Source organism: Vulpes vulpes, chromosome 13 (genome assembly GCF_048418805.1).
Source record: "Vulpes vulpes isolate BD-2025 chromosome 13, VulVul3, whole genome shotgun sequence".
Lineage (NCBI taxonomy): Eukaryota > Metazoa > Chordata > Mammalia > Carnivora > Canidae > Vulpes > Vulpes vulpes.
Window position 1 is genome coordinate 38,323,759 of NC_132792.1, and position 27,808 is coordinate 38,351,566.

At 43.7% G+C, this 27,808-nt stretch overlaps 1 protein-coding gene across 17 annotated transcripts in view; it reads right to left on the reverse strand.

Annotated features, from left to right (window-relative positions):
* CPQ (carboxypeptidase Q) overlaps positions 1 to 27,808 on the reverse strand; it is a 398,486-nt gene that overhangs the window by 362,113 nt on the left and 8,565 nt on the right. The window contains exon 2 of one of the 17 annotated variants that reach the window (XR_011996566.1): positions 19,593 to 21,105. The exons of the other annotated variants lie outside the window; for them this stretch is intronic. The gene's annotated coding sequence lies outside the window, so the exon portion shown is untranslated. Of the gene's footprint in view, positions 1 to 19,592; positions 21,106 to 27,808 lie in introns of those variants that run through there. 17 annotated transcript variants of the gene reach the window in all.

Sequence of the window (27,808 nt, forward strand, 5' to 3'; positions counted from 1 at the left end):
CTTTCTCTCTCTGCCCCTGCTTGTGTGCTCTCTCTCGTGCTCACTCTCTCTCTCAAATAAACACATAACATCTTGAATAAATAAATAGGTCTCCCTTCTAAGATTTCATTTGTTGAAAGAGTTCCATTGGTTAAAACAAACAAAATAAGGAGAAGGGAACTTAAAAACCACCACTCTGAATATCCATTAATAGGATTAAGTTTTCAATCTGCATGTAAGGTTCATAGAAGGATCTCTGTCTCAGGGAGATGATTTGGGCCATTTAAAACCCTGCTGTATTTCATTTAATTTGCACAACTGACATATTCCTGGAAAATAATGTCAACTGAACTTTTAAATGAAATCAATTTTTAAAACCCAGTAGACCCTAATTTTAAAAGAAAGCAGCTCTGTATATTTTTATTTTTAAAAAATAGCCATAGATAATATATAAAATATGGGCATGGCTATGTATCAATTAAATTTTATTTACAAAAACAAACAGCAAGCCAGATCTAGCTGTAGTTTGTCAAACCCTACTACAGACATTTAAATCTTTCTTTTATGATCTCTGGAAAGGTAGCCTAGAGAAGCAAAGACTAAGGAACAATAGCCATCCTGTATATTTGGGCAGCAATCATATAAAAAAGGGAATAAAGATAATCTGTTTATTCATGTATTCATTCCACAAATATTAATTGAATGCCTGTGTAGATACCAGGCATATGACTAAGCACTCTGGATATAGCACTAGACAAGAGAGATAAAATCTCTGCCTTTACTGAACTAATTTCCTGTGGGAGTAAGGAAAAGAAACAGGAGAGCTGTTAAATAATTACACTAAGATGGTGATGAAGCATAAAGCAAGGGGCTCCATCCTGGTATAGGCCTCCCCCCACCAAAAAAAAAAAAGTCTGTCCTGCAACCTAAAAGAATAGCAAGTGTCCACCAAGTAAGGTGGGAGTCAGAGAGTGGGAATGCCAGACATAGGAGAATGAATGTGCAAAGGCAAGGATACAAGTAACATCCCTGCACATTTGAAAAACTGTAAAGATCAGTATGACATGCACAACTGCTCAAGATAGAGTGAAACAAGCCACAGCTAAAGAGGGAGAGTGGACACAAATCATAAAGGGAAGCCTGTGAGTCACTTTAAAGAGCTTGAACTTTATCCTGAGGGTAACAGAATGCCTACAAAGGGTCTCAAACTGTGAAATGATGAAAATAGATTGGTGTTTTAGCAGGTTCACTCTGGAGGTTGTGTGGAGGTTGAAAGTAGGGAGACCCATTAAAAGGTTGTTGCTGTAATCCTACTAGGCTGATTATCACCTGTACTAGCTGTGCACAAAGACTGAAAAATGTAGAGGGAGGGCTTCTGCTTCCAAGAGAATTTAGAGAGAATAGCATTAGTGGTACAGGACTAACCCTCCCACCATAAATGGCCACAGAACTATAAAACTGGACAAAAGCTGACAACGATGTTTAGGCTTTGGGAAAGAGACCATATAAGACAGCAATCTCTGAGAGAAGAAAAACACCAAGAAGAAGGTGACACCAACTGCCGGGCTTTTTGCCTAGGGACCACTTCCCAACTACAGTGACGTGAGCTAGAAATCACGCAGAGCACCAGAGTCTCGCTGACCTGAGAAGACAGAGTTCTGAGTTTGAAGAGTTGGAATCTACAAGGCAAGACACCGGAGAGGAGGAAGCTGTGAGGAGCTTCAGCAGTCCCTGTGGGCATCCCCTGTAAGTCCTTGGTTGAATGCTGGGCTGCACACTCATAGGGTGAAACTACCTACAGCTTCCCAGAGAGTAGCTGCTAAAAGGTTGAAAAAAGAGCAGAAATAATAGGGTTTGGGCACTGATGGAGGCTTTTTGCAATCTGTTACAGCCAGAGGGGGAGAAAAACCTCATAAACACGTCATTAATCCCCTGGGCATCCAGAAAAACACCAGAAAGGCCTCACCTTAGGAAGAGACCACCTCTAGAACAGACTTTCTCAACAGGAGTGATATCATCAAAAGGGTGAAAATTAATTCCAGGCAAGGAGGAGGGAGGGGAAAGCAAAAAGAAAAAAAATATTAGAAATTGCACAGTACACAAACAGATACATAGTTACCTCTGTGGTACTGAACCTTCACAAGAGATTGGGGGTAAGAGATAATGATGGGGGGGGTGGGATATCTAAAAGGTCTCATAGGAGGATAATTAAGAAAAAAAAAACTGAGAAATACGATCTTCAAGTACAAACTACTTTGGACCTGCAGCAGAAGCACCTAAAACTAAGCCTTGACAAAATCTTCAGAGGAAGTAGATTTTATAGTTTAAGTTTCATTGAGTTAGAGGGGCTTTGGCAACAGACAGAGCTTTCTACAAAATCATTTCAGCAAAGCTTATCCAAGTTGAGGGTGATCAACTGACTTCTAAAAATATTACTCTTTGGAGGAAAATATTTTCAGAGAAAGATAATGGATCACAGTGTCTAGAATGTATCATCTACAATGTCTATCATACAATCAAAAATTGCCAGATCTGCAAAGAAAAAGAAAAATGGGATATCTATAGTTAAGAAAGGGTAAGCAATAGAAACTTATTCTGAGATAGCCCAGGTGTTGGGTTTTCCAGATAAAGGCTTTAAAATAGTTATTAATATTTTCAGGGAATGAAGACAAGATATATTCAGAGAATTAAAGGAAAACATTGTCTTCATTAATAAATGAGAATCACAACAGAGAAGTTGAAACTATAAAAAAAAAAGAACCACATTTAAGTTCTGTAACTGAGAATTACAATAACTAAAGTGAAAAAAGTAGACCTGAGAGATATTTTGGAAGTCATACATTCAGCATATTCGTAGTGGAGAATGACTATGGAGGATAAAATAAACAGGACTACAAGACTCTGGCTCAGACAATGGTGTAGGTGGTAGTGTCACTTCTTGAGATAGGTAACGCCGTAAGAAAAGCAGGTTTACGTTGCTCCAAAAGTCAAAACCAGAGGGCAGCTGTGTGGAAACGATAAAGAGCTAGATGATAGGATGACAGAGCAACTAGGGCTCTACAACAGTGCAACTGATTTTGTTGCTAAGGAGGGAGTACCCTTCATAGGAAACTACTGGCAGAAAAAAAATGTCAGGTTACATAGCAAAGGGGAATTAAGATGACTAACCAACTGATATTAAATCTGGCAATTATAAGATGCCAAAATGTTGGTGGCTTAGACCCCACAATTTTATTATCTTATAGGTCTGTAGGCTAGAAGTCTGGCACAGGTCTCATTGGGCTAAAATTAAGGTGCTTGCAGGGCTGCTTTCTTTTCTGGAGGCTCCAGGGGGGAATCTACTTCCTTGACCTTTTTAACTTTTAGCAGCTGCTCACGTTCTTGATTCACGGCCCCTTTTCTCCATTTTCATGCGATGTTGTCTCCATTTTCATGCCTCTTTGTCTCTTTCTTCCATAGTCATGTCTTCTTCTGACTGTCTTCCTCTCCCTCACTCTTCCATTTTTAAGGACCCTTTTAATTATACTGGGCCCATCTGGATAATCCAGGATAATGTCCCTAATTTAACGTCAGTTGGTTAGTGACCTCAATTCCCCTTTGCTATGTAACCTGACATTTTCACAGGTTCGGGGATTAAGAGTCGGATGTCTTCATGGGAGACGTTATTCTGCCCATTATATCGTCTTCTAAATATGGAGCTAAACCCTCTGCATCTTTTTCACAGTATTTGCTGAGCCTGTATCCGGTTCATGCATTGCAGTGCAGAGGTCTCATAATGACTCAAGAATAATAGAAATTAACTTTGAAAGGACATATATGATGCACAGTCCAATCTTCTATCCCATACAGTATGATTTTCTTCTATAGAATCTATAATTAATTTGTTATCCCACTACATTATCCAGAACTGTGCTAAGGTAGTGGTCACTGTCTATATGTGATTATTTAATTAAAATGAAATAAAAATTGAACCTCAACTCTTCAGTCACAATAGCCACATTTCCAGGGCTCAGTAGCCAGTGGGGCCTAGTGGCCACTGCACCGGACAGTGTAGACAAACCCTTCTATTACTGCAGAAATTTCTGCTGGACGACACTGACCCCTTCAACGTCTCTCCTCAATTATGGTTTAAGGCCTATAACTTTGTGAAGAGCTATTTTTAGAGCTCTAAACCTCCTTTCATTTTCTAGATAAAAAGTGAAAACTATATATATCCAGGAGGAAATAAATAAAATGCCATCGATATAACTAAATCAAATTGGTTTTGAGCCCACCACAGGAGAAGAAATGCCATTCTGGCCTTACTGAGTCAAGCCAGGGGCTTTGTGGAAAGTATTTTCACTGAGCTCAAAGACTTTTTACTTCAGTTTTTCCCTACATTTATGGCTATTCCTGAAGGTTATGGTCGTAAGAAATAGGAAAATTGAATAGTGAGATTATTGAAATTTAAATTTTGCAAAATATAAAAGGATAAAGTAATGACTGTTGAATAAAAAAAAAAGTCAAAATCATTTCCTCCTCTATAAATTTTCTGGGTTTTATACACAGTACCAATATGATGAAACCTGAAGATGTAAAGCAGTTAGTGTCAATGAATAAGGTCATGTTATTCAAAATTATACTGCTGCTTATGAATCATAACTTCCCATTCTAACGTTAAGCTGTCATTTTAAATGCATGCCTTCAAATGTTTTAAAAATTGGGTCTTTGCTCATGTAGACAGAACTTCATATTCACCTTGATTTGAAATCGGTGAAATTTATTTTGTTGAAAATCTCTCTGCAGCACAGGCCCTATTTCGCCTCCCTTTCCGCCCTGATTCCATGCGCTCACCCCAACCCTCAAGAGCCAAGTCCTGCTCTTCTCCAGCCACGTGCTTTTCCCTAAAACTAACAAAATGTCCAGTCATCCAAGTCACTTGAAGATGAGAACCAAAACAGGCAGCGGACAAAAGACAGCACACAGTCTGAAAAACCCACACCTGCCTTAAAAGAACAGAATCATTGGTTCAAAACCAGGAACTTAAGAAAGACTGCACAGGGGAAGTAGGCATGATGCTCCGCAGGTCAGGCACAGGGAGCCCACAGGAGCCCTGGCCGCACAGGAGGCCCACTGAGGTCGTGGGCAGCCAGGCGGGCTCTGGGCCTAGCTGCCGGCCTAGGCCACGGGCACAGAGCCGCTCCCGAGCACGCTGGCATCGCCCCACGAGGCACAGGCACCTGGCAGCGATGGGGGCACGGGGGGGGGGGTCACGGCGCCACCGCACCCACCACCAGGGGGTCCAGACCTCGCTGCCCTTGCCAGAGATAGTGGGAGACGAACATATGTGCTTCCAGACGGGAGGGGCGGGCCGCTGACGGCACAGGGACACCATCAACTCCTGAGCGAAGTCGTGCCTGCAGCTATGACACGTGTCCCCGGGCTCTGGGGGCAAAGGAAAGGCGAGGCATGACGGCCGAGCCAGGGGAAGCGGCGGCAGGTGATCGGCGGGGACGGGGACAGGACGGGGGCCCAGGGGGCCCAGGCTGCAAACTGGTGAGGCCAGCGCTGCACCCGGGGAGCCGGGGGGACATGGGCACCGTGGCTCCCCGCCGGGAGCAAACCCACGCAGGGACCTCATGGATGAAGAGCATCCCCTGCCCACCGGGGTGTCGCATGGGCTTGTGGTCCCTGGGGCTGGTGTTTCGGGGGCGCCAGGGTGCCCAGGTCCAGCTCCCTGAAGCTGGGCGACGGGCAAGCCGCTGTCGCTGTCACTGGTGTCTCGGGGGCAGGCCGGGACATGGCCCTCTCCTCGCTGACAAAGCCGCCAGGGCGTGACTTTGAAGGACCACATCCCCGCTCCCAGACACAGTCAAAGAAATGGCAAGGGAGTGTAGGATTAAAACACGGCGAATGGAGCCTACAGCAGGGGGACGCTCCGGTGCACTAAACGGGCCTGGGGCAACTGACACACAAAACCACTTAACGAGGCCACAGGAATCGGTGCGAACACCTTAACCTACCGTGCTCTTAATGACGGTTCCGCTACTCATCCCTCGGGCTCTGGCCTTTAAGCGGTGAAGTTCCTCTAGGCTCAGACTGGACCCTCTTCTTCGTCTCGACCTCATACTCTGTCCCCAGACAACTTATCAACGCCCTTGATTCCAACTCCTGCCTGCGATGCTGTCCCTCAAAGCATGTATTCCTCTCAGGCCCCAAACAAGCACGCCCACCTGTGCACTTGCCAGCCTCAGGTGAGCCTTTTACATGGGAAACCCCATGTTTCCCAAACTGAACACCTGCTCTCCAAGACCACCAACAGCGAGATTGACCCCTCGTGTGTAGTTCCTTAGGGTAAACACCCCCCACAGCCTCCTCATCCCCGAACCTCCCGTCCTCTCCCACCTCTGGAGGCTCAGCTCCCCCACTCTCCTCTTGAAATCCAGATGCGTCCACTTTGCCCCACCCCTTCCAATATGCCGTGTTTTATCCTGATCTCTCTCCCTGGACTACCCTCCTCGCCAGCTTTCGTTAATTCTTACTTCTTCACAGCTTGACCCAATCAGTAGTTCCTTAAAGACGCATTCCGGATTCCTCACACTAATTCACAACCTCGAAGAATACAGTTCATAGCATTGATTATATATGATGATTGATGGTTGATCACCATACGATGATTATAATTAAATAAGAAGGGACTTTTACGAAGCACAGGCCGTTGGAGCAAACATAATAAGGGATGGCGATTCGGCAGCAGGAAAAACAAATAAGGCCTCCACTCTCTTGGAGCTACCTACTTGACGTGAAGAAAGACAGATGGCGGGTAAATAGAAAGGCAAGATAATTTCAGATAATAGGTAATATGAGAATGATAAAACAAGCCAGTGCTCAACAAGTAGTAGATAACTGACCAGAAGGCAACTTGCTATCAGAGTTTTAAGGCCTACTTAAAACGAAAGAAAGCATTGAGTCCCAGCTCCATCACATAAGACTTAGAATATTAGGCTGGGTTATCTTGTAGGTTTGAAGCACGCATGGACTCATTCATTTATTCACTCATTCATTCAATAAGCACTTACTGAGCACCGACTACTTGCCGGGCACCACGTAAGGTGCTCCGTATGGGATTCTGTGAACTAAGGAAAGAAAATCTGTATGGAGACGGTGCTTAGAGAAATGACCACATTTCTTGCAAAGACAACGATACATCCAACCCAACACCTAAGTTGGGTTGGATGTCATGCTCTTTGCTAGAAAAAGGTAGACAGCCACGTCTTCCCATTCATGGCGGTCCCATCCTATAGAGTCCCCATAAACAACATGTTAGAGAGAACCCAACCACGGCTTTTTGGGAAATAGAGCTTGAGGTTCCTACATCTGATCACAACGTTGTTGTCAACCTACCAATGTATGACCTTGCTTCAGGTGCACTTCTTTTAAAGGCACCGTATTAGGATCTTTTGGTTCATCGACATCAAACTCACAGCCAACAGGACTCTAATTCATGCCTGAACAAAGTTCATATGACAACAAGTACTTTCTATTTAAGGCACATCACAGCCTTCCTGTGCTTCGGAATACTAGACAGCACTTCAAAGCTACACTTGAGCATCATCCTAAATAGTAATCCCCCGAAAAGGCACAAAAAATGCGTCGGTAAATGATCCGGGGGGAAAAAAATACTTGTTTACAGTACGAGTGAAGAGAGGAGGAAGAAAAGAGGAAAAGAAAATATAATTCCTGGGATTGAAACCTCGTTCTACTATTTGCTAGCTATGAAATCTTAGGAAAATCACTTTATGGCTCCATGCCTCAGTTTCCCCTTTCCTGAAATAAAAGGCATTACCTATCTTGTGGGGTTACAAGTGAAGATTAAAAGAGTTGACACCAGGAGATCCCTGGGTGGCTCAGTGGTTTGGTGCCTGCCTTTGGCCCAGGGCGTGATCCTGGAGTCCCAGGATCGAGTCCCGCATCGGGCTCCCGGCATGGATCCTGCTTCTCCCTCTGCCTGTGTCTCTGCCTCTCTCTCTGTGTCTATCATAAATAAATAAATAAATCTTTTTTTAAAAAAAAGAGAGCTGACACCAATAAGGTGTTTGCTACAGCGCCTGACACGCAGGAAGCACCTCTAAGAGTTAGCTATGGACTAGCGGAGCACAGAGCCCAGGGAGATTGTCCTGGCCTCTCAGTAAAAGTAGGTGATGAGCACAGAACGGGTGTTGGATACCCACAGCTACCATTCATCTCCCCGCCCCCTTCTCCACCCTTTCTGTCCCCAAACCTTTTTTTCTTCTTCTTCCCTGAGCCCATCTTGCTTGCCTCACCCTCCCTGGAGGCCCACAGACGCTGCTGGAAGGTCCCCCTCCCTCAGAGACTTTGCTGACTTGGAGGCAGGCAGCTCTCGTTCCAAACCAAAGATGACACTTGCTTCAAGGGCAGCCCCGACAGCTTCTGGAAGGAGCATGTCTCACTGCTGGACACCCGAGGGCTGCTGCTGAGGGTAAACCAACCGTCCACGGGTAGAAGGCGCCCCTTTCCATGGCAGCAGGGGACCAGACCATCGCCATCCTGCCAGCACAACCCAGGCGCTCAGTGGGCCACCAAGTCAGCGAGCCTCCGAAGCGGAGCCAGATGAGAAACTGGCCACGCCAACGCTAGGCCAGCGCAAAGCAAACCTCCCACGTGCATCCCGCTGGAGACTGTGGGAAGGAAGCCTGGGCCCGCGCCAGCTGAACAAGGGAAGATGCACAATGGCCATCGCACACACAAAAGCTCCTTGGGTCAGGGATGGACAAGGGGCCGGGAGCAGAAACACCCGAGCAGCCCTGAGTGCAGGCCTTTGGCTGGGACATGAAGTCCCGCCTGCCAAGGTTGCCAAGGAACGCTCTAAGAGGGCCAAGGGGACGCCGTTCTGGGCAGCGCCTCCATGAAATGTGTGTGGCACATTGTGCAGCTGCCGAGTCCCAGCTCGGATCGCCTCTCTGGAGCTTCCTCATCTTTCTGATCAGGACAAGAGGCCCTTCGTCACGGTTTTCATGGTATTAGCTTCCAGCTAGATACTTTGGAACATCCAAATTAAGCAAAAAAATGCTTTGAAAATACGTTGCCTTCCCCGGGGAAGGCAGTTCGGGACCGAGGACACGTCCAACACTCATCTGCCTCCACACGTCCGACGTCCGACTACCGCCAACTCCATTCCATGGCTCCCTTGTCCGTTGGTCTTCGGTTTAGTGCATCTGTCCCAGTCATCCTAAAACCACCCCTCCCAAGGATCTGTTACAGGGGAGCGCGGCGAAGCGGAGGGCCTAGGGGATGAAGGCAGACGGTGAGTACAAGGCTGTGCAGGTGCCCCGGCAGGTGGCCGCTAGCAGGTGGCCAGGCATGCACCCACCGGCATGGTCTGTGCTCAGGCCTGCTGTAGCCTGCAGGTCACCCCACGGCCCCGGTGGCCCCCGTGGCACCCGACCCAGCCGAGGGAGCCAGGGAGCCCCGGTGCAGATCCCACTGTGAGGGCATGCGGAGGGCACGGGCCCCTCGCAGAGGCAACGTGGAAACAGGGGCGCCCCATCCCGGAGGGCGGGCATCCCGGTCGTGGCTGAGGGTGGAGCGCGGCCTCCCTCTGGGTAAGACCCCAGCAGTGGGGAGCCCGGGCCCCAGCCCCTGGCGCCCACACCCCAGCCCCCCGCGGACGTCGGCCTGGAAGATGGAGAGGGAGGGGACCAGAGGCCGGGCTGGCCCTGGGGACGGGGGCGAGCAGAGCTTTCAGCCGGAGGCAGACGGGGAGCTTAAGGACAGACGAGCCGAGTGCCACAGGCCTGGTGCCCTTTGGAGGCCCGGGAGGTTGGAAAGTCGCGAAGCCTGCCCTGAGGCTCTCAGCAGGCGGGGACGCGGGACTCACTGAGGCAGGAGGGACTGGGAGAGGGAGAAGCAGGCTCCACGCAGGGACCTGATGCAGGACTCAATCCCAGGACTTCGGGGTCACCCCCGGGCCTAAGGCAGGTGCCCAACTGCTGAGCCCCCCAGGGGTCCCCCACCTGGTGTTTCAAGCGCGTCCTGGGTATGTTCCTGCCCTTACCAATGTCGTCCTCACGGCTGGGGCGCCCTCCCCCCAATCGCATTGCACTCAGCCTTTAAGATCCAGCTCAAGATCCATCTCGCAGAGACAACTCCAACCACTGAAATCTTGCCCTTCTCCAAAATGGTAGCACTTATCAAGAGTATCACTCTCTTGCACTGACTCATACACAATTGTGTGTTTTAATAAAATCCGATTCTTCCGCTGGTTTTCAAAGGAAATCCACTCGACAAATCTTCATTGTGATTCCTATGGCTTTACCGGTATTTGTAGATAATGAGGAAGGGCTACGTTATATGGAGCACAGCATCTCACACGCCGAATCCCCGCTTGGCTTGCCTCTCTCCCAAAGCCACCTCTCATGCCACTGTCAGTGACTTTCTTGACCTTCCTGCCTTTCAGATCCATCTCTTTTTCGGAAAACTGAGGACCAGCCAGGCCTCGAAGCTAAACTCCTACCCAAGCTTAAAGAAAGCATCTTCTTAAGAAAGACACTTTTCCCAGCAAAGGAATTCTCATACCGGTTACCCAAGATGACTCTACTTTGTTGCCTGTTTCCATTTATATTATTGTTCAAATATAGCTCTTGAGTCCTTGATTAAATTCTAAACATCCAGAGAAATGCCAGTAACACTGACAACACTGGTGGCCGTGGTAGTCCTCGATACTCTGACGCCCCGAAAACTGTTATTCGCAAAGGTAGTGCTTGTAGATACCTGCTCAATAAATGAGGAGGAGAGGTGACACAAAAAGAAGGACCAGTGAAGTGAGTTTGAAGAGTGGGCCCCGAAAGGTCCTGTAAACATCCTAACCCCCAGAACCTACAAATAGAACCTTATCTGGAGAAAGTGCCTTTGCAGATACAGTCAAGGATCCTGAGATGGGATCATTCTGGATGACCTGGTGGGCACTCAGTGCAATGACAAGTGTCCTCACTAGAGACAGAAGTGGAGAAGACACAGAACACAAAGGAGAAGGTCAAGTAGAGACAGAAATAGCGCCGAGGAGTTATGCAGCCACAAGCCAAGGCACAGGAGCAGGAGGAATCTTCCCTAGAGCCTCCAAATGGAGCAAAACCCGGCCAACCCCTTAATTCCAAATTTTTGCCTCCAGAACTATGAAGGAATAAGTAAGTCACCAACTTCATGGTATTTTATTGCAGCAGCTCGAAGAAACTAATACAAGATACTCCTTCCTGCATATTTATTTTTCCAGTAGGAAAATATTCCCCCAGAGATTGTCATAAACAAAACAGATGCTGTGCTACACATTTCAGATATGCAAGGACATGGATCTTGGACCATGGACATGGATCTTCTACATGCATCTTGCCTTGGAGGGACTGTGTTTCATAAAAGACCACAGATGTCGTCTTATCTTCATGTCATGAGAACAGGACGTCATACTAGGGCTGGGAGAGAGGAACCCCGGCCAGCCTTTCCTAATTCTTGTTATTATCAGGAGAGAACATAAGCCTCTGAAAAAGTCAGCAACTACAGCGCCCAACGGAGCAGGGCACCCGTCATTTCCCCTGCATTAGACGTGTCAACTTCGTGTCACAGCTCAAAGAGGGTTGCAGGAAGATAGCGAAAGAGAGCACCTGTGGCTGCAGAGGTGAGACAAAGCCAGCAGAGGACCATTCACCAAACTATCGCACCCTGACAGGAGAAAACTATCCCTTTTTTTGGAATAATGCTTCCAGGTGCATGAGCTGACAGCAGGAGACTTCTTGGACAAACCTTGGCACAAAAGGAAGCAGGTAGCTGGGAATGAAGAACAAATTGCACGCGCAGGCTGTTATTTTCAGAAAGGTGAAGGCAAACGAGTGAGAAGGAAAGTAAAAGCTAAAAAAATCACACTCACACCTAAACCCCATGTCATAAAGACAACTGCTGTTCAGCCCGAAACACAGCATTGATCCTTGTCCCCTATAGACCTTGTACTAATAGCTGATCCAGAAAGAACATGCTTCGTTTAAGGCAACTCTTAATAAAGGAAAAAAATTATATGCAAGCCACAAAAAAGAAAAAAAAAGGCACAGGAAAAAAGGAGGGGCACACAAAAAATATTGCCACAAAACAGGAAAATTGTTGCCAAATACAATGCCATGAATTAGAAAATAAGCATATGCCTCTATGTAAATGTGCAAAAGCTCAAATAAATTAAAGTGAAGCAATAGAAAGAGATGATTTATGTATCAGCAGGGTCCCATAAAAAGAAGAGAAAAATGAAACCATCAGACAAATGAAAACCATATTAGAGACAGCCTAAAGAGACTAAATATTGAGGAAAACAAAGTAAGGATCGTGAAGGACACAAATGAGAAAAGTAGAATAAAATGCAAGTGACTGAGTTAAAAGTGATTCAGCAGGGGCGCGAGGGTGGCTCAGTCGGTGAGGCGTCTGCCTTCAGCTCAGGTCATGGTCTCGGGGTCCTGGGATCCAGCCCCGCATCAGGTTCCCTGCTCGCAGGGGAGCCTGCTTCTCCCTCTGCCTCTGCCTGTTGCTCCCCCTGCTTGTGTTCTCCCTCTCTCTGTCAAATAAATAAAAACCAAAATCTTTTCTTTAAAAAAGTGATTACAGCAAAAATAAAATGTTTCAAATAATTACAGCAAAATGATATACATGAAAGTCAGAAAATGGAAATCAAAGATGCACCCAACTAGTGTCTCCAAACAGCATAATCAAAACAATGAAATAGGATTAAATCCATTATTTTTCCCTAGACAGAGAAAGACATTAAAACAAACTATTTTATATCCAATAAAACAGTTGTTCGGGAATAATGACAGCTGGCAAACGTTTTTCGAGCATGCAAGAACCAAACCAAAGAATTTTATTTCCTCCCTTCCCTTTATCATCCCTGGAAGAAACTGCTAGCTCATGAGTTTTAGCCAATCAAGAAACGAATGAGAAAGCTCTGGCTAAAATACCTTATAATAGCACTGAATTCCCAGCATAGTGAATCTTAGAGCAAAACACAAATATATAGATTATGGTTATAGGGCTGAAAGGATAGATTATATACACCACATCTTTACCCACGCATCTATCGATGGACACTTGAATTGCTGCCATCATTTGGCTGTTGTCAATAATGCTACAATAAACCTAGGGGTGCATATATTCTCTCAAATTAGTGTTTTCATATTCTTTGGGGAAACACCCAGCAGTGTGATTACTGGATCATAGGGTAGTTCTATTTTCAATTTTCTGAGGAACTTCCCTACTGTTTGCCACAGTGGCTGCACCAGTCTACATTCCCACCAACAGTTTCTCTGCATCTTTGCCAACACTTGTTTTTTTGTGTCTGGTGTTTTTTATTTCAGCCATTCTGGTAGGTGCGAGATAGTATCTCACTGTGGTCTTGATTTCCATTTCCCCGACAATGAGTGATGTTGAGCATCTGTTGTGATTTATACATATATATCCTACATGTAGGAATATTACTCAGCCATAAAAAAAGAATGAAATCTTGCCATTTACAATGACATATATGGAGCTAGAGAATATAATGCTAAGCAAAATAGTCAGAGAAAGACAAATACCATATGATTTTACTCATATGTAGATTTTGAGAAACAAATGAACAAGAGGGAAAAAAGGGAGCAAACTAAAAAACAGACTCTTAACTATAGAGAACAAACAGGCAGTTGCTAGAGGGGAGATGGGTGAGGGGAGGGGTGAAATATGAGAAGGGGGGTTAGAGTACACTTCATCTCGATGAGCACTGACGCAACACTGTATGCTAACTATACTGAAAATGAAATAATAAACAAATAAATACCTCTTTAAAAAAATAAGTGGATATGTTATAAGCCCTAACACATAGCAATGTATAATTAACAAAAGTTGGGAGCACAAAGGGACAAGAGAGCCGGCAGTAGGATACTTCTGCTGACTTCCTCATCTTACAGAGGCGGGGGCAGCAGATACCCACGGAACCTACAGAACTCCCTCCCTGCTTCTTTGTTGGTAAGGCCAGGAGGCTCTCCTCAACTCCAGGGAACTATCCCTGATCACTCTAAGTCAGTCTTGGTGAATCTATTTCCCATAAAATAAGTGGTTTTAGCATGAACATGTGACTCCACTCCAGCCACGAGACATGAGAGGGTCTTTGTTTCCTTGCTCTTATGAAGAAACGTAAGAATGGGTTCTGGGTGCCTAGACGGGCAGGTCAGGTCTTACGGTTTGGATTCTTTCTCACCGTCTGAGACTCGATCAGCCTCCCAGGAGTTTAAGTTGCAAAATACGAGCGAGCGCATGAGTAAGATCAAGATTTAGAGGGAGGGGAGATGGAAAAGCGTCTTCTAAGCTGTATGAACCTGTGGTTGCTCAGCAACCAGGTGAAAAAGACATCACAACAAAAGGAACCACTGACTGAGAATCCAGATAGTGAGCCCGGACAAGAGAGACGAGAAGGGGCACCTGTGCTTCCTGGACCTGAATGGGAAAGCGAAAGCCAGGAAATGCGTTTGGAAAAGACCGGGGAGGGGGCGGGGGGGGGGGGGGTGAGTGTGGTGATGGCCTTGATGTGCAAGGGAGGACTCCAGGTAATCCAGCACCTGCTGAAATTCCAGAAGTAGGTGATGGATAGTCAGAAGTTAAAAAAGAAGAAAAGCTGAAGCCACACATGTGTTTTGTTATGTTGATATTTTATTTTGGCTTAAATTCTCTCAATAAAGCTTTACAGTTTGCTCTGGAAAAAAAAAAAGAAGAAGACAAAACAGTACTTATCTATCTCTCACCACAGAAATATAGCAAGTTCATGCCTATAAATGCAACCAAGAAGACAACCGTGAGGATAAAAGCCTACCCCCTCCTCTCTCACAACTCTGTTTCTTTTTTTTTTTTTTTTCCATCTCAGTTTGTTTCTTAAGATTAAGAGTCTCTTATGGTTTGTCTGCCTCTCTGATTTCATCTTGTTTTATTTTTCCCAGGTTTGTTTCTTTTAGTAACTGGAATCATGCTGTATGTGTTGTTCTTTGATGTGCTTGTTGGAATGTTCTCAGCCTAGAGAACTCCTTTTATCCATTATATATTCCACAGAATTAGTGCTTACTATTTGGGTTAGTTCATTCTGCTATAATTATGCCCATTTTTGTGCACAAACTTGAGCACGGGGGCTGGAATTTGAGGGGAAGAGTATCAGTTGCATCCTTGTCAATCTGAGGTGAAAATGTGTTGACTTGGCATTGAGGAGGTGGCAGGCAATACATGCTGACTCCAGCAGGAGGGCAGATGACTGTGGATTCGGGCCCCACAGGCTGAATGCACTGTGTGTGATGGGGATGTGGCTGGTTTTGCTCCCGGTCATGAATTCCTCTAATGTTTGTTTTTCTGGGAAACTCTCTCTCTCCTTCTATTCTGAATGAAAGCCTTGTTGGATGAGGGGGGTGGGGTTGGGGAACTGGGTAATGGACATCAAGGAGGACATGTGATGTAATGAGCACTGGGCATTACAGACGTCTGATGAATCACTGGCCTCTACCTCGGAAACTAATAATACACTATATGTTAATTAATTTAATTTAATTTTTTTTAATGGGGGGAAAAGAGCCTACCTGCTGAGGACAAAAGAGTGAAAGAGACAAAAAAAACTGGGCTCTAATGACATTGTTGAAATAACAGAACTATCTCATGTCTTGATTTCTTACTACCAAGACAGCATATGTCTTCATTTGTTAAGCGACCATTAGGTGGGTTTGCAGTCTGACTGATGAAAATATTCTAACTGATATAGTTGAGGTCAAAATATATCACTTAAGACCACTAAATCAAATGCTAGAATTACATATATATTTAAATGTAAAGAGATATAAAGAAGAATATAATCTTATCCATTTTGGGCTGAGAGTAGTAGGAAGAAGTGGAAGTTTCCAAGTCCCCCAGTGGTACATAGTTCTATGTGAAAATACAGTTGTAAATATAACTGCTGAAACAAAAACACAAATCTTCCAAATTATCAGAAAATACACATCCCCCCACAAAGCAGTAATATACTTCATGTTGTGATTTTAACAACAACAAAGGCATGATGACAAAACTAAAAACAACCAATGAGCGCCATAAATACACATGACCTAAACACACCTATTAAAAGAAAAGACTCTTAGATGAATCTCAAGCAAAATCCAACTACCTGCTACATGTAAGAGGAACATCTTAGATTCAGTAACTCAGGGAGGCTGAAAATAAAAGGAAGGTTAAAGGCTATAAGAGAAAATAGGAAAAAAAAAAAAAAGCAAAGCAAAGCAAAACAGAAAAAGAAACACACAAAACCAAGAGTCATGGTATTAGTATCCGATGAGTTTGAATGCAGAGCAAAATGCATTCAATGAAAAAAGACAGCTTATAATATTAAAGGATACAAGCCAAAATGATGATTAATTGTTATGAATATCTAAGTGCCCAATAATATAGCATCACTATCCATTAAAAAACCTACAAAAAATACAAGTTTTAAACTAGAAAATAAAATCTCAGCAATAAAAAACTTTAATTCTTTTCTTCCAATAGATGACCGAGTAAGCAGACAAAATATGCCTCAGAATATACAAAATATAAATCAAATAAGGTATATACTCTGAAAATATAGGATATACCTTCTTTCCAAGATCCACTAGTAAATTCACAAAACTGATTATTTGGAAAACAGGAAAATTTCAGCAAGTTCCAAAAATGGAGAGGCAATATAGACATCTGTGATCATGATGCAATAAAAAAAAAATAAAAAAAAACTAGAAAACACAAGAGCTCTACCATCAGGATATTTTTAATTTCTGTTCACTTTTGCATCAAAGAGGAAAGAAATCAAAACAGAAAATGCAAGATATCTAGAAGATAAAGAAAAGCAATATATAGATTTTTTTAACTACATAGAAACACAAAATGTTAAGAAACAAGGGAGAATGAAAAATATGATTTAAGCACTTAAGAAGTTAAAATAAAAGAAGGGATGACAAAAGGGAAAAAAAAATAGTAATAGTGCTGGAAAACCTGGACAGCCACATGCAAAAGAATTAAACTGGGCCACTGTCTTACATCATATACAAAAAAGAACAAAAAACAAAAAACAAAAAAAAAAACCTCAAAATGGATTAAAGACCTAAATATGAAACTTGAAACCATAAAATTCCTAGAAGAAAACAAAGGCAGTAATTTCTCTGACAGTAGCAACATTTTTCTAGATATGTCTCCTCTGACAAGGGAAACAAAAGCAAAATTAAACTACTGGGACCACATCAATATAAAAGCTTCTGCACAGCAAAGGAGACCATCAACAAAACAAAAAGGCAACCTGCTGAATGGGAAAAGGTATTTCCAATGATATATCTGATAGGGGGTTAATATCCAATACATATAAAGAAGTTATACAACTGAATACCAAAATAACAAATAATCCAATTTTAAAACGGGCAGAGGACCCAAATAGACACTTTTCCAAAGAAGACATCCAGATGGCCAACAGACACATGAAAAGATCCTCAACATCACTCACCACCAGGGAAATGCAGATTAAAACCACAATGAGATATCACTTTATACCTGTCAGAATGGCTGAGATAAAGAACACAAGAAGGAACAAGTGCTGGCAAGGATGTGGAGAAAAAGGAACCCTTGTGCACTATTGGTGGGGATGCAAATTAGTGTAGCCACTGTGAAAAACGGTAGAGAGGTTCCTCAAAAATATTTTAATTGAAAATAAAATAACCATGATCCAGTAATTCCACTCCTGAGTATTGACCCCAAGGAAACAAAAACACTAATTTGAAAGGCTGTCTGTACCCCTACGTTTATTGTAGCGTTACTTACAATAGCCAGGATATGGGGGCAGCCCAAGTGTCCCCCAACTGAGGAATAGGTAAGGAAGACGTGGCATATTTATATCTACAATGGAATATTACTCACCCATCAGAAAGAATGAAAGGTCGCCATTGCAACGACATGGATGGGCCTAGAAGGTATAATGCTAACTGAAATAAGTCAGTCAGAGAAAGGCAAATACCCTAAATACCAAGACAAAGACATCTGTCATACAAATATCAATACCATACGATTCACTCATATGTGGGATCTAAGAAACCAAATACATGAACAAACAAACAAAAAAGACAAAAAACAAACTCTTCAATACAGAGAACAAATTGTTGGTTGCTAGAGGGTGGTAGAGGGGCAAAATAGACAAAACAGCTTGATGAGCACCAAGAAATATGCCGCATTGTTGAATCATTGTATTGTACACTTGAAACTAATATAACGCTGAATGTTACTTATACTTGAATTGAAAAAAAGTAAAAAGTGTAATAGTAATAAATTTGAAATTAATGAATTAGAAAACCAGAACATACAAGAACTAATAAGTAAATCTAAGAGTTGTTTCTTGGATGAAGGGAGAGAGGGATAGAAGTAGAAAGCCTTTAACTTGCTTAATTTCTCTGGAAGGAAAGAAATCAAGGGGGGTGTGGGGGGAATCACAGAAATAGAAGAAGTTAAAGGAATCCCAGAACACCTCTTTGCTCATTCATTTTTTATTTATTTATTTATTTATTTATTTTTGCTCATTCATTTTTAGTAAACTTGAGGACTATCATGAAATGGATTATTTTCTAAGAAATCTCACCCCAGATGAAATTGAAAATTGAACAGGCCAATGTCCTTTACGTAGGACAAGTTGTCAAACATTCACCCCACAAAATAGCTCAGCACAGTTGATTTCACAAGGGGAATCTTGCCAAATCCTTAGAAAGTAGATAACTCCAATGCCATTCAAAGTGTTTTAGAGCATAGAAAAAAGGAAAGCCTCAACATTATCTTTATGAAGATATAAACCCCCCTAAAGACAGTGCAGAGAAAAGTACAACAAAGAAAATTAAATGTCTCCACATTTTATGAAAAAACTTTTGATAAAATTCAACATCCTTTATGACAAAAATTTTTATTGTATACTGTATTAAGAATAAATGGATTTTCCTCAGCATAAAATATCTTTATTAAAAAAAATAAAAAAATAAAATAAAATAAAATCTTTATTGCATCTCTAAAGCCATCATATTATGCCTAGTAAAAATACTATTAATATTCCTAATAAAGTCAAGTTAAAGATAAAGATGTCCACTATAACCACCATTCATTTTTTTGGAGATCCTGGCAATATTAGACAATATGAATAATCAGGTGTAAAATTTGAAAGGATCTGGTAAAATTATCATTATTTTTAGACAATATGATTATTTACCTGCACAACACAAGAGAACCAACTGAAAAACTATAATCAATAATAGAATACATTACATTCATCAGTAGATGAATATCAGCATAGTGACATTGCTACTGCAAAATGCAAACAACACTGACAGCAGATATAAAGGATTCGTAGATTACAATTAAAACAGCAACCAGGGTGCCCCGGTGGCGGAGTCAGCTAAGTGTCTGACTCTTGATTTCAGTTCAGGTCATGGTCTCAGGGTCCTGGGATCCAACCCCAAGCGGGGCTCTGTGCTGGGCGTGGAGCCTGCGTAAGGTTCTCTCTCGCCCTCTCCCCCTGCCCCTTCCCCCACCGTTAGTGCGTGCACCGCACTCGCTCGCTCTAATAAATACATATATACATACACACATGCATACGCAACCAAAAGTCATAAAATAGCTAAAAATGTATAACAAAAAGTACAAACAATCTATATGAAGGAAACTCCTAAGTGTTACTGAAGGACACATAAGCATTTAACAAATGAGAAGATGAAGCATGGTCAAGGATAAGAAAATGAAGCATATTAAAGATGTCAGTTTAAAGATATCAAAGTTTAAAGATTCATTATGAAGTTCACAGGAAAAATAAACAAGAATAACCAGGAACATTCTGGAAAGAGAAGACAAGTGATCAAGGATTAGCACTCCGAAATATTAAAACCTGCTGCAGAGCTGTAATATTTAATACGAGTGAACAGGCCAAGAGATCAATGATACAGAATAGAAAGCTCGCAAATGGATTCAAATACAGTCAGAAATTGTAAATGGGATGAACAAAAATTTGAATCCCATGGAAAAGAGTGAAGTATTCAACAAATGGTATGAAAACAGAAAAGAACCTCATAGCTAAATAGGAAAAAAAAATAGTAAGTTGGGTCTCTAGATCATATCTTCCACCAAAATAAATCCCACATAGATCAAGGATTTAAATGTACAAACCATCAAAATGCTATAAGAAGAAAACAAAAAACAAAAAAAAACACAAAATGCTATAAGAAAACAAGATTCTTAAAAAACAATTTCAGAGCGGTAACAGATTTTCTGATTATGTCACGGAACTCAGAATCCATAGAACAGTGATGAATTTGACTAACATACAGAGAAACAAAAGATTTTTCATGGCAAAAATAAAAAAAGATATCAACAGATAAATCACTAAGAAGCTAAGAAAAATATTTACAAACCATAACACACTGGGCTAACGTCATAAATCCACCCAGAACTCTGACAAACCAATGAGAAAGGACCAATAATGCTTTAAAAATAGAGACAAAAGACATGAGCGGACACTTCACGGAAAACACAAACGACCCTCAAGCTTAGGAAAAGCTGCTCGCCCTCGGCCAAGGCAGGCAGGCAAGCTACGGCCCGTCCATTCCCGTCACTGCTGAAGGCGGCGAGGGTGGGCACCCCCGCGGCGACGGGCAGGGGAAGCAGGCCGGGCGCACGGCCGGGGAGCGCTCCTAACAGATGCATGCACTTACGATATATGTATACATGTGATTTATTTATTTGAGAGAGAGAGACAGCCCGAGTGTCGGGGACCCCCCCGGGGGCCTCAGCGGTGGAGCACCTGCCTTCGGCCCAGGTCGTGACACCTCGAAATCGAGTCCCACGTCGGGCTCCCTGCAGGGAGCCTGCTTCTCCCTCTGCCTGGGTCTCCCCCTCTGTGTGTGTGTGTGTGTGTCTCTCATGAAAGAATGATTAAATAAATAAATCTTAAACAAAAATTACAAATATGCCCAGAGCGTTTATTCTTCTGAAGACGGGGTCGCCGTTGTGGGGATTCTGGTTCTGTTCGGGGGCAGGCGGGAGAAATTCCACCTGTAAAGGTATCCGTGTTTCAGTTCTCCGTGTGATGATGATCTCAAATAAATAAATAAATAAATAATAAAAAAGACAACACTGGCTCTTTTTACAAAGTCCTTTAAATCATGTCTGTTCTTAAACAAATCTGTTGCCAAACATCAAAAGGGTTTTTTTTTTTTTTTCTGCCGTTACATCCGGAGATGAACTATTTTTCAAAGGCATTTCTTATTTTACTAAAAACAAAACAAAAATCAAGATTCCCGAAGGTCTGTGGGATACAGGTGCAACAGGGCCTGAAGGGAACGTGTCCGCAGACAACAGGCCGATTCCTGCGGATTCCTGCGCTGCTGGGGTCCCCGTCTGCAGGAAGCCGGGCGAGCTCCGGCCTGGAGTCACGTGCCTGCGCGGCGCGGCCCGACAGGCCTTGGCCTGCAGAGACGTGACTCTGATGCAGCGGTTCCGCAGCCAGGTGTGTTGTCTTATTTATCCCTTTAGTGTCTACGTGACCCTTAAGGAGACGTAAACCCGAGTGAGGGTGACCCAGAGCGGCCTAGAGGTCATCAGGTCGACGCATTCCCCACCGCACAGCCACGTGTGGGTCTCACGTCCAGATGGCACGAGATGTGTCCATCAAAGTCTCAGCCCACGAAGCGTCTGAGCCGCATCACCAAGGAAGGGACAGAAGGGTCAGAAAACACACATATTTTGGTCCCGTCCACTTGTCAGACTCCCTTCCTCTGCGGAACCCTTTGTGTTTCCAGCTGGTTTCCCTCCGGGGTGGGGGGGACCCGAGCTGTGCCAGCTTCGGGTGCTCATGGTTCGTACGCTGCGTCACCTGCTAAGACAGTTGTCCTATGCCCGGTGTCATCATTTTCATCCAATAGTTATTTTAGAAACGAGACTGTTTCTAGTGCAACCAGATGGCCCAGTCTCTCCGTCCAGCTTCGTAGCAGGTGCAGGTGCTCGGAAGGCCCCGGCGGGCATGGTGGGTTCTCAGGGTGACCCCAGCCGCCACCCTCACTCAGCATTTTCCTGGATCGCCTCCCCGGGGCATTGGAGCGGGGGCTGGGGCTCCGTGTCATCGCACGCATCCCCTGCGCACAGCAAGGGCCTACGTCCCTAGTGACCCCCAGGCCACTGCTCTGACCCCACGGGGCCCCAGACGTGCAAGGTGCCCGCCTCACACCTCCGCAGCCAGTGTCCCCTCCTCCCCGGGGCAGCTCGGCTCGAAGGCCCCGGCTCAATGAATCCGTGACAGCGCCCTGCAAACCGCGGCGACCCCTGATGCTCGCGGCCCCCCTCCTCCCCCGTTTCTGCATCAGACACGGTGCTTCCAAACCGGCTATGACATTAGCCTGCGCACCAGCATGCCGTCCCCATCCCCGCTCTCATGTGGAAACTCCGAGGGCAGCAGCGTGCACCGGCTGTGGTCACGGCCGTGACCGTGGGCCCCAGAGCCGACAAGCCCATGGCAGGTGCCGGGCCGACCCCGCAGGACACGGGCTGCCGCTTTGTGACCTGTGGCGGACACTGCAGCTTCACAAGTGGGCCAAGATGTCCGTGAAGCTTTATCTTGGCCTCCTTTTCACTTGTAGGGGGTTGTTATTATTATTATTACTATTACATAGTAAGCTGCTGTTGGATATTGCATGGAAAGACAATTGCCTGCTTCTACAAAAACAGACATCTTCATCCATTTCACCTAAATCTCTAAGAACTCACCTAAATCCGTAAGAACTCCTCTAAACCCTGAGATCTGATGACATCTACTTTTCTAGCAGATTCCCAAAAATCGTATTAGGGAATTGTCACTCCAGTTAAAATTTACTAACAGGTCTTCAAAGAAATTCTGCAGGCACATTAAGTGGTAACTAGGGGAGAATCCAAGATGCTGAACATTCATCTATTCCACAAACACCAACCAAGGAAGAGTTGGCAGGAAGTCTCTCCTTTTCCCAATTCTCGGACTCAAGTTGCAGATCCCTCATATGACTCTTCATTCGTCCCAAGCACTAGAATTACTTGGAAGAAGGTTCTGTGACTCTAGTCCAGTACGGCAGACCTCAAACCGACAGGTTCCTTGTTGCAGCTGCCGCATCGAAGCTGGGCCATTTGTTTTTTTCTTTTGTTTCGCATGATTCACACGGACTTGACGGTACAGCAGCTACCACTGTACTGACGCCGCACGTCCTGGGGGGACCTTCTCCCTGGCAAAGTGGGAGCTGAACAGGATCCCAAGTCCCACTTCGACGCCGTAGCCCCACGGCTCCTCGTGGAACGTCAGCGATCAGTGTGTCCGCCCTCCCGAACGTACGTGCACATGCTCCCCCCACACACTCGGGTTCGCGGGTCCCGTGAGCCTTATGCTTCTACACCATCTTCTGCACTCCTGCAGCTCCAGCCACCACCATGCTGGACGTAGTGCAGAAATTCAGAATTAACGTTTGCCAACCAGCATACTATAGGCGGACACGAAGAGTCAAGGTCATCAACAACAGGAAAGGGAACCACCCCAAAGTATATTAAGGTTTTTTCATTACACTTTTGGGGATAATCATAGAGTCACGTGCAGTTTTAAGAAAGAAACAGAGAGATCCAAGTTCCCTTTACCCATTTTCGCCCAATGTGGGAGAAATCTTACAAAACTGTGGTCAGTGTCAGAACCGAAACGGTTAAGGGACAGGCGGTTTCTATTTCTATCAGCAAAACCACCCCTCATGCTATGTCCACAACCCCCCACAAGCCCCACTGCCTTCCGTCCTGGCCTCCACCACTTTCCTCCCCATTGCAGTCATTTGCCATTTTAAGAATGCTAGATAAAAAATAATATAGTACATGACTTGAGGGGTGGCTTCGCTCATCCAGGCCATGGCCTGTATCAGCGGTCTGCTCCCTTTCGTTGCTGAGTGGTGTCCCACTGCACGGATGTATGACGAGTTGTTCAACGTCCACTCGAGCTGGTTGTTTCCAGCTTGGGGCTGTTACACGTACAGGTGCCTTGAACATTAGTGCCCAGGCTTTTGTATGGACATAAATCTTCACTTCTCTGGGATATACATATACACACACCCAGGGATACAGCTGCCAAACTGCCTGGGATTGCATGTTTTTAAGAAATCGTCAAACTCTTTTCCAGAGTGGCTGGCACATTTAACACTCCCGTCGACGTGTGAGTGATCCAGTTTCTCCACACCCCTGCTGGCCATGAGTGTTATTATACTTATATAATTATTATATAATTATTATACTTATTATAATATCATATTATACTTGGTTTCAGTCTCCATTCCCCTGATGGACGATGATGCACACCTTTCCAGGTGCTTATTTCCCACCTGTATCTTACCCAGTACATGTCTCTTCATGTCTTTCATCCAAGTTCACACTGGACTGCTTGCTTTCTAACTGCTAAGTGTCGTGAGCGTAATATCGGAGGTTATGGTCCTTTGTCCGCTGGGCGACTCCCTCAGGCTCTCCTGTCTTGTCTCCCCACAGCGCTGCTCTAGGTATCACACGACATATGGAAACCATCTTGGTCCAATGGTGTCATCAGTTTACCAGTCTGAGTAAAGTACAGAAAACTTCCCTTCTGCTACATCCATCCATCCCTTTGCCCTTCCAGGTTTAGAGTATAATTTTCTTAAATAATTCATCCGCATACATCTGGAATCACACTTACAGACCGTTACAATTTTCACCTCAACCACTGAACACAAATTCAGAAAACTCAGGGAAAAACGGCAGGCAAATTATATTCACCAATATATTTGCTTACCATGCTCCTCCTTTCCTCGTGTTCCAATGTTCCCTCTTTTATCATTTCCTTTCTGCTGAGAGCAATTCTTTTAGCCCTTCTTTCAGGGTACGTCTGTGTAGGGTTGTTTCCTTTTACCTGAGAATTTCTTGATTTCCCCTTTGTCCCTGAAGGATATGTTGGCTGGGTATATGATTCTAGATTCAGTTATTTTCTTTTAGCAACTGAAAAATATTGTGCCCCCATTTTCCAGCCTCCATGGCTTTTGATGAGAAATCCACTCTCATTTTAATTATTTCCCCCTATGGGTAAGATGCCATTTTTCTCTGGCTGCTTTCAGGATATTTTGCCATGAGTTTTCAGAAGTGTGATTATGCTGTGCTTTGGCCTCAGTCTCCTTGGGCTTCTCCTCCCCTAGTGGGAGTTTGCTCAGCCTCCTGAATCTCAAGGTCTTTATCAAAGTTGAGAAGTTTTCAGCCATTATTTCTTTGAGGGTCATTTTTCAACCCTGATTTCTTCCTCCTTTCCTTCTGAGACTCTGATGATACAAATGTTATATTTTTTCTTATAGTACTATAGCTCCCTGTGGCTCTGCTCATTTTTTTTTTTTTTTTGCAATCTATTTTTTCTCGGTTGGTCAGATCATTCCATCATCCAGTTTACTGCTTTTTGATTCCGTCCCATTTTACTGTTGAGCCCATTTACTGAGATTCTCATTTTACTTACGGTATTTTCCAGATGTAGAATTTCCTTTTGATTCTTCTTTACAGTTTCTGTTTCTTTGCTGAGATTTTCTATTTATTTTCTGAGGCTTTCTAGTTTTTCACTCATTTTGAGCTGTTTGTAATTGCTCACTGAAGCATTTTTATTTGGCTATTTAAAATTTTTTTGTCAGATAATTCTATAACTGTCATCTTACTGTTGGCATCTATTGATTTTCCATTTTCACTTACTTTGAGATTTCCCTAATTCTTTCATTATAACAAGTGATTTTCAGTTGAAACACAGGCATTTTCAAATTATGTTTTAGGATTCTGCGTTATTATTTAAGCCTCTATTTGAGCTGGTTTTCTCCAACACGTGGCATAGGAGCAGGGTGGGGATGCTGCTGCCTCAACAAGGCCACTGGGGGTGGCAATCTGGGCTCCTCGCTTAGCTTCCACTGACATTCAAAGAGGACATCTCCTTACAAACTCTCAGTGAGGGTCTTCACAGGCAATGCAGTGGGATGGCCTCATTAGTGAGGCAAGGGTGACAGTGTTGACTTTCCACTAGACTCCTCTAAGACCAGGCCATTAGGGATGAGGTAGGCTGCATTATTTCCAATTGGGCCATAAGTCCAAACTCCCCACATGGTCTCCACTTACTCCACAGGTAGGGGTGGGGAGGCTCATTAACAGGGGCTGGATATGAAAGATCTGGCTCCCTGCTCCGTCTTCCCTGACACCACCCTGGTAGGAGTGTCGGCATTCCCTGTAATAGCCTTGTGAGGACAAAATCTAAGGTACTTACTCAGTTTGCATTGGTATGGATCATGGTGGAGCCACAGTTTTTTCTGTAGCACCTGATTGGAGTAGAATGGTGACCTTCTAAGTTCTCGGTCTTGACAGACTATCTCCTTCCTAGTCTGCTGGCTACAGGGGACAGGGTTTTGTTAGGGATTTTTGTTTGTTTGTTTGTTTGTTTGTTTGTTTGTTTTGGTCTATACTCATTGGCATTTCTAAGTTGCCAGATTTTCAGCTCCAAGTCTGAGCTATATGATGCAAAAGGAAAACCCAAGGAACTTAGGTCCCAAGGTCCCTAGCTGGTCTGTCTTCTTCCTTCCACCTTTCAGAGTATAGTTTATGATATATATATATATATATATATATATATATATATATATATATATAGTTCACCATCATCTGAACTATATTAATTTACAAAGATTTCTCAAACACACATTTTCTCATTTAAGTCACCAAATATCTTTGGTGAAATGCAGAGTGAAACATGGAGGGAACTGAATATAGATCAGACATTCACCTTGTGCCATGTACACACCATTATATATATATATTTATACCATTTATATTTATATATATATATTTATACCATTTATATTTATATATATATATATATAAACCAACCAACCTAATTTTATATTATATATATACTTTTCCCTCAAGAGCTCCCCACCAAGAGTTCTTTTCTTCCCCCTCTAGATTTCTTAGTTATTTTTAGTTATACTTAGTGGGATAGTTAGGAAAAAGGACATCTACTCCATCTTTCCAGAAGTAGAAACTTTCTGGCATGTCAATTTTTAACAACACACTGTGTAAAGCACAAAATTTTCACAAAGCAAACATGAACGTCAATGCTCTCTCCCTGCATGCTTCCTTTTTTTTTTCCCTAAATATTACCTCCTCTGTGAATCCTTTCTAGCACTATCCAAGCCAAAATTAATTACTTCTTTCTTTGTGTATCCATGGCCTGGCATTTACTTTTCTGTAAAGCCTTATAATCATCCAATGGGGCCACTACTGGTCATGTAAGTAAAGCAAACTGAAGATGAAGACTATGTCAGATTCATGTTTAGAATCTCAAAGCCTGAGTGTCTACGAGCACACATGTAGTATAATAACTCACACAGTGCAAGGGAAACAGTGGAGACCCAAAAAATATCTGTTGACTGAGTAAGTGAACAAATGAACATTTTATTCAGCACCGGCCCATATGTTCTAGAACCCAAGAAGGGTTTGTTAAATTGGACCAAATTGTTGCAGCATCTGTCAGTCTAATCAATCCACAACTATTTCTTCCCAAGAGGAAAAGAGAAACTCACAAAGTATAGCCAAAGGGCAATTATTGCAGATTAGTACTTTTTTCCCAATTAACGATTAATTAATCTGCAACTATTTATTTAAAAACTACACGACCAGAACTATGCATGGTACAGAAGAAGTAAAAGTCAAGATTCCCACC